The sequence below is a fragment of the Topomyia yanbarensis genome, chromosome 3 (genome assembly GCF_030247195.1).
Source record: "Topomyia yanbarensis strain Yona2022 chromosome 3, ASM3024719v1, whole genome shotgun sequence".
NCBI classification, from domain to species: Eukaryota; Metazoa; Arthropoda; class Insecta; order Diptera; family Culicidae; genus Topomyia; species Topomyia yanbarensis.
In genome coordinates, this window is record NC_080672.1 from 199,995,502 (window position 1) to 200,002,005 (window position 6,504).

The following is a 6,504-nucleotide window of genomic DNA, read 5'->3' on the forward strand; positions in this document are numbered from 1 at the left end:
CAAAATTTACTCAAAAACTATACATGCACTGTAAAGTATGATCTTAGAATAAATAGATACTAGCTAATCTTTAAAAAATAGATACAAGAAATATTTTATAAAAAACAGAACACTAAGTGCCCAAAAATGATTATTACAGGTATACCTCGTTTTAACATACTCGTAATTTTTACCTCGAATTAAATTACATGGGAAATTTTTTAATGCTTTTTTTAATTTTTCTTTATCAATGTCATTAAAGCGAAATGCGAAGAATCAATCACAATTTTGTTCTATAGTGTTATGGGCATCGTTTCTAATGTTTTAAGTAACATAATTTATCTTCGTTTTTTTCGCTAGATGTTGAGGGGTTACACCACAGTAGAGCACGAAAAAATAGTCATATTAAGGGAATTTTTTCTTGAGGCAATGAAGAGGTGAATCGAGATTTTGTTAAATGCGATTTTTAGCATAAGGAATGTATCAAGGTTTCAAGGTATATGTATCAAGGTTTCAAAATGATGCTATCTTGACCTTAAATTACTGTTTTTAAATATTTGACCTATACATACATTGGTCATACAACAAAAATTAAATGCTCATCAAAATCGATCAGGACCTGCTAGAGTCGAATGGAAATCGTAATTTTTCATAAATTTCTCTCTGCATTCGGAAAGTGTTATCCTCGTTATTAATCATATTACGTTTTCGTCTCAACTCGACGCATTCCCAAAATAAAAACCTGTTTTAATCCACCTAGTGGTGCAATTGTGCTTGTCTCATTTGTCCAGACTACGATTCCTGGTTATGTTCAATACAATGGTGGAAATGAATATTACATGTTCAGTACGATTTGCACATACATACAATGGATCGACAGCCACGATCTTGAGATGCTATGTGATACTGAAACATCGCTTGAAACCAGCGGCGGATCATAGAGAAAGATCCGGGAGGTCCAGGTCCTGCCGAAAATTTTCAACTTGTTAAGGAATTTTAAACTAGTTTTAATTTTAAAGTAGCAACCCCTCACTGCATACTCCCTCCGGGCCGGTATGATTGACGATTTTTGGAGTGATTGCATAACCTTTCTATATGAGAAAGGCAAAAATGTACCAAAGTCCAAAGAAGTCAATTTTTGTCAAACATCTCAATGTTTCATGTATTTTAAAGTCATTTGGCATCAAAAATACAAATTTGATTTTGAAAATTTTTCATTTCAGTTTATATGGGAATTTGCTGTGTGATTGCACTCGTCAACTAGTAACTCCGGAACCGGAAGTCCAATCAATAAAAAATTCAATAGCAGCCGATGGAAAGGTTGTACCTTTCATTTGAGACTAACTTTGTGCAAATCGGTCCAGCCATCTCTGAGAAACAGAGGTCACATTTTTTCTACATACACATATACACACACATACATACACACAGACATTTTTCGATCTCGACGAACTCAGTCGATTGGCATATAACACTCGGCCCTCCGGGTCGGGATTAGATTGACGAATTTTAGAGTGAATGAGAAAGGCAAAAACATTTTTAGCAAATGTTGAAAGTTATGCATTTTTCTTGATGAGCTGTTCTATGTTTCATAGACATTAAATCAATTTTAACTTCGCTTCCTATTAAATAAAGACCCTTATTACAGTACATCTCTACAAAAGCGAGCTCAATTTGAAAAGAAATCTGAGGATTATGATTGATTACAGAACTCTGGAATTTTCTCTTGGAGTGTTTTCAGGCAGGTGAAATCAAGACCAATAGATCAGTTACATATCAGGACCCCTTTCCGACAATTTATCAAAATTCCTCATGAAGTTTACAACAACAGGTTATCAATCTACGGATCAGATAATTGTTATTGTAATATTGAATTAAATCAGTCAGCATCAATAAATTTTCAACTTCAATCCAATATTTTTTTTTTTTGGTGTGGTGGGGGGGGGGGGGTTGTATGGTGTTATACCCCAAAACCTTCTCTTGACTACGCCGTTGCTTGGAGTTATTTATTTCGCTTTTCATTTTCTGATATGTTTCAGATCGAACCGATGGTTATAAGTTAGAAAAATTGCAGTCAGAAGGTTCGCACAAATGAACATTTTTGTACTGATAAGTTATCAAGTTCCTTCCAGACAATTTGGAAGTGTTCGGTGATTATTTCTAGCGGTTGTAGATAGTAAAATGAAATACAAAATTTGTTTTATCGTAATAATGTTTAGCTTATTTCAATGGATTATTACTATATTGAACAATAAATAGGCGACAAAGAGTAATCAACAAACAACAAGCCATAACTTTTAAAGTATTCAAAATAGATTTTTAAAGTCTTTAGTAAAGTTATTCGCAAAAGTAAGAGCTACAAATTTGCTGAAGGCATCATTTCGTTATAATCACTTCCAAGAAAATTTGTGAAAATATCTCACTCATAGGGAGATTAATCAGCAAAAGCACAATACCAAAAGAAAGGGCATATTACTTCCATTAAATTCTCCGAAGATACTATTGACCTAAAATAAGCCGTTTTGGCGTTAATAATAGATTACATGTTTTTGGTCATATTTCTGGCAATGGGAAATGATAAAAATCTTTTGTCCGCATTTAATGTTAAATATCTATTTTGATAATAGTCCGATTTCAACAATCTATAGCTTGTTCGAAAGGTACTCGTTAAAGCTGTCTAAAAACATATGAATTGTTAATCTATGTTGTCAATTTCGGCAGATAATTTAAAAAAACTGCAAAAAACGCCATTTTTACTCATTCAAACATTCATATCTTGGAAACTAAACATCAGAATCAAAAACAAATTAATAGCGTTCATACTGTTTTTTAGTTCTTTCATTTAAAATTGGTTTGGATAAGATCGGTTCAGCCATTGCTGAGAAACACGAATGAGAATTTGTCCGTTACATACACACACACAGACACACACAGACATTGTCTCAAATCGTCGAGCTGAGTCGATTGGTATATAAGACTCGGCCCTCCGGGCCTCGGAAAAATTCTTGAAAGTTTGAGCGAATTCTATACATTTCTTTTATAAGAAATGTAAAAACGTTAACCAAATTAGCCTAACAGTAGTAACTAAATACAAGTGAAAAGTGACAAGTGATTAGCGTTTAGAAATGGAACACCAATCGCAGAGCTACAGTGCACGGAGGAGTAACTGAAGTCAAATCCTGGCCAAAATTATTTGTTGTTACTATTGCTGTTATTATTCCTTAAATTGAACAAAAAATAGACAATAACAAGTTTTTGGAACAATTTTGCATCTATCCACCTACCAGTGCAGAGGTCAATTTTCTAAATCCTTTCGAATACTAGTAATTTCGAGGTGATCTTTGTAAATACATTTCTTTTTCCAGTTGCACAATCAGTTGATCAGTGGAAAAAGGAGAAGAAAAGGGACGCTTGTGCATATTTTCATAAAGATAAATTTTGAAAAACATAGTATTTGGCGCTACAGTATTTCGGTGTACCTCAAATTGCTAAAAATTTCAATATTTTCAAATCGCTTGGAATTTGTGGATCGGACAAGATCGGAAGAGTTCTTATGTTTTTCGGATAGCTGGAATCTGATTTTGTAATACTGCTTCAGCAACTTTGCCGGATCTCGCCGTATAATGTAACTTTTTTATTATTCAAGTTTGGAATAAAATGTTAAAAAATCGTATTTTTTTAAAGTTGGTGCAATGCACAGCAACACTAATACTTTCAGTTAGTTTTAAGTCGAAGTTATACAAATGGTTGTGTTCAACTACGTTTGCAATAATATTGTCTTACTTAATACAGTCATCATCACTAGAAAGCGATATTGCTGGATGATTAAAAAACCCCTTAAAATATCACCATTTTACATCCATGCAAAAAATCTTTAACAATTTTTGACATACTTCTAATTTTTCCATCTTATTCAGCAGACTTTAGGTATGTAAAAAAAAAATATAACGAAATTGAAAATCAAAAAAAAAAATATTTTGGTTATTGGCCAGGAATTTGTTCTAGTTGCTCCTCTGTGCAGCGTATGCTCGCAGATAAAAATTAGCCATCGGGGCGGCTGAAGCTGTAGGCGCCGCACAGGCAGCAGCGAACGCCGCGCAGACACGATTAAGAGAAATGCGACATGATGAACGCGTTTCAGGTGTAGAAGGGATTCTAAAATCCCTTCAAACACCACAGATTATTAAATACTTGCCATCCTTCGATGGCAATCCGATAAAATTACATACATTTTAAAGAGCATCGACAATTTAATGCCGTTGTTAGAAAATGCGAGAGACACAACCATCTACAACGTATGGTTACAAGCCATGCGCACAAAAATTCAGGGAGACGCCGATAGCGTCCTCGAACTATACGGTACCAATCTCGATTGGTCCGAAATAAAAAACAACCTTATAACACATTACAGCGACCATCGTGACGAGGTTTGTTTAAGTAGGCACTTATTTAAATTAGAACAGAACTCTACCATAGAAGAGTTCTATGGAAAAATTTCACATACAATTTCACTACTCGTTAATTTACTGAACCTCAACAACATTGACGAGCAGTTAAAATTAGCAAAAGCCAAACTAGGAGGGTTGAAAGATCCATTAGGACCTATAATTAAAGCGCAGTCGCCTAGCACTCGTAAAGAAGATTTGAGACTGTGTCTCGATGAAAATAACTATAATCATGCGAGAAACCACACAAATACACACATTTTTACTCCTATCCTTCCCCCAAAACCAGCTGCTTACCTGCCAAAAATTCCTATGCGACCCCCTCCAGGCTTCCTATAACCTCGACTACCTCCAACTTTCCAACAATTTCGACCTCCTCAGATGTTTTCCCAGTATCACCCCCCTCAAAACGCTCAACAATATAGGTCATCTCCACCGATCCAACAATTCCGACCTCCTCCACCTTTCCGACAAGGTCAATCCCCACAATTTAGACAACCCCAGTACAACCAGAAATTTCCCAAACCAATCCCTATGGAAGTCGATTCCTCCATCAGGAGCCGACAAATTAATTATATAAACCGGTCACACCCGACAAGAGCTAATCCTGGTCCACATTACCAGCTACAAGTCGACAACGAACCCTATGAGTATTTCTATGACGAATTTGATATTCCTGACCCTCTGGCATAATTAGGTTTTACACCAACCGACATAACCCCACAAAACGAGGCGGATGAACTTCTTTTGACAATTCTCGGTGGTTTGTTTACATAGAAGTTACGTGAGTTCGAATGTAACAGATGAGCAACCGTTGCGCTCGCACTCACGCATCTGACAAAGTAAACAAACCACCGAGAATTGTCAAACATGAACTTCATTCATTATGAGTTCATTCGTGTCGTCATCTTGTAGAACTCAATATGAAATGCCGAACTCATATCAGCAACCTGAAAATTCACCACCCGCAGACGAATATGCAGGGCAAACTTCTCAAACACAAAATGACAACACTAATAATAATGAAGAAGGAGACGATTTAAATTTTCTGATGGCTCAAGGTCACCATCCGACGACCTAGCGAACTTCATTCCTTACATTACGATACAAACATCAAAAGGTTCATTAAAATTTCTCATTGACACCGACGCTAATAAAAATTATATTGGCCCGCGACACGTCAACCTCGAAAAGTGTCGTTTTACGGAACCCATCAAGGTCTGTAATATTAGTGGTTCACACTGTTTAAATCAGTACGTCGAATTTACTCCGTTTCCACAAACCGAAAAATTAAGATTTTACGTCTTCGAATTTCATGACTTTTTCGATGGATTGATTGGTTATCAATCCCTACAAAAACTAAAGGCCAGTACCTCTAACGAACTTAAACTGCCAAACGAGACAATCAAAATGCATCGAAAATATCCAAACACAGCCCATGCAACGCTCAATGCTCACGAGAGCAAAACAATTAATCTTCCCGTGAACTCCACTGAAGGAGATTTATTTTTAGAGAGTGATGTGAACATCAGTGATGCAATCATTATCAACTCTGGACTATACTATGCAACTGATAATAGAGCATTTTTCGTTATATCAAACTTGAGTGACACCCCTGCAAAATTCACGATGAAGGGACCGTTGGATGTAGAATTAAATAATTTTCTGACAGAACAGCCAACTACTGAAGAATTTTCTGACAGAACAGCCATCTTAGATCAGTTGAGGCTAGATCACCTCAACCACGAGGAAAAAAATAGCCTGTTAAAACTTATTGCTGATTACGAAAACGTTTTCTTTGTGGAAGGTCAGCAACTTCCATTCACGAATGCAATAAAACACAAAATCAGAACAAGGGACGACGTGCCCTATCGCTATCCGTTCTGCCACAGAGCGGAGGTTCAGCGTCAGATTTCAAAAATGCTTGACCAAGGCATTATACGGCCGTCGAGCAGCCCATGGACGACACCTGTCTGGATAGTGCCAAAAAATTGGACGCTTCCAGGCAGAAGAAATGGCGTATTGTGATCGATTATCGAAAGTTGAATGATAAAACTATCGATGATCGCTACCCTATTCC

General features: G+C 36.3%; 1 protein-coding gene across 1 annotated transcript in view; it reads left to right on the forward strand.

Moving 5' to 3' along the window:
• LOC131689751 (dystrophin, isoforms A/C/F/G/H) overlaps positions 1-6,504 on the forward strand; it is a 1,859,985-nt gene that overhangs the window by 743 nt on the left and 1,852,738 nt on the right. The window lies entirely within an intron of this gene.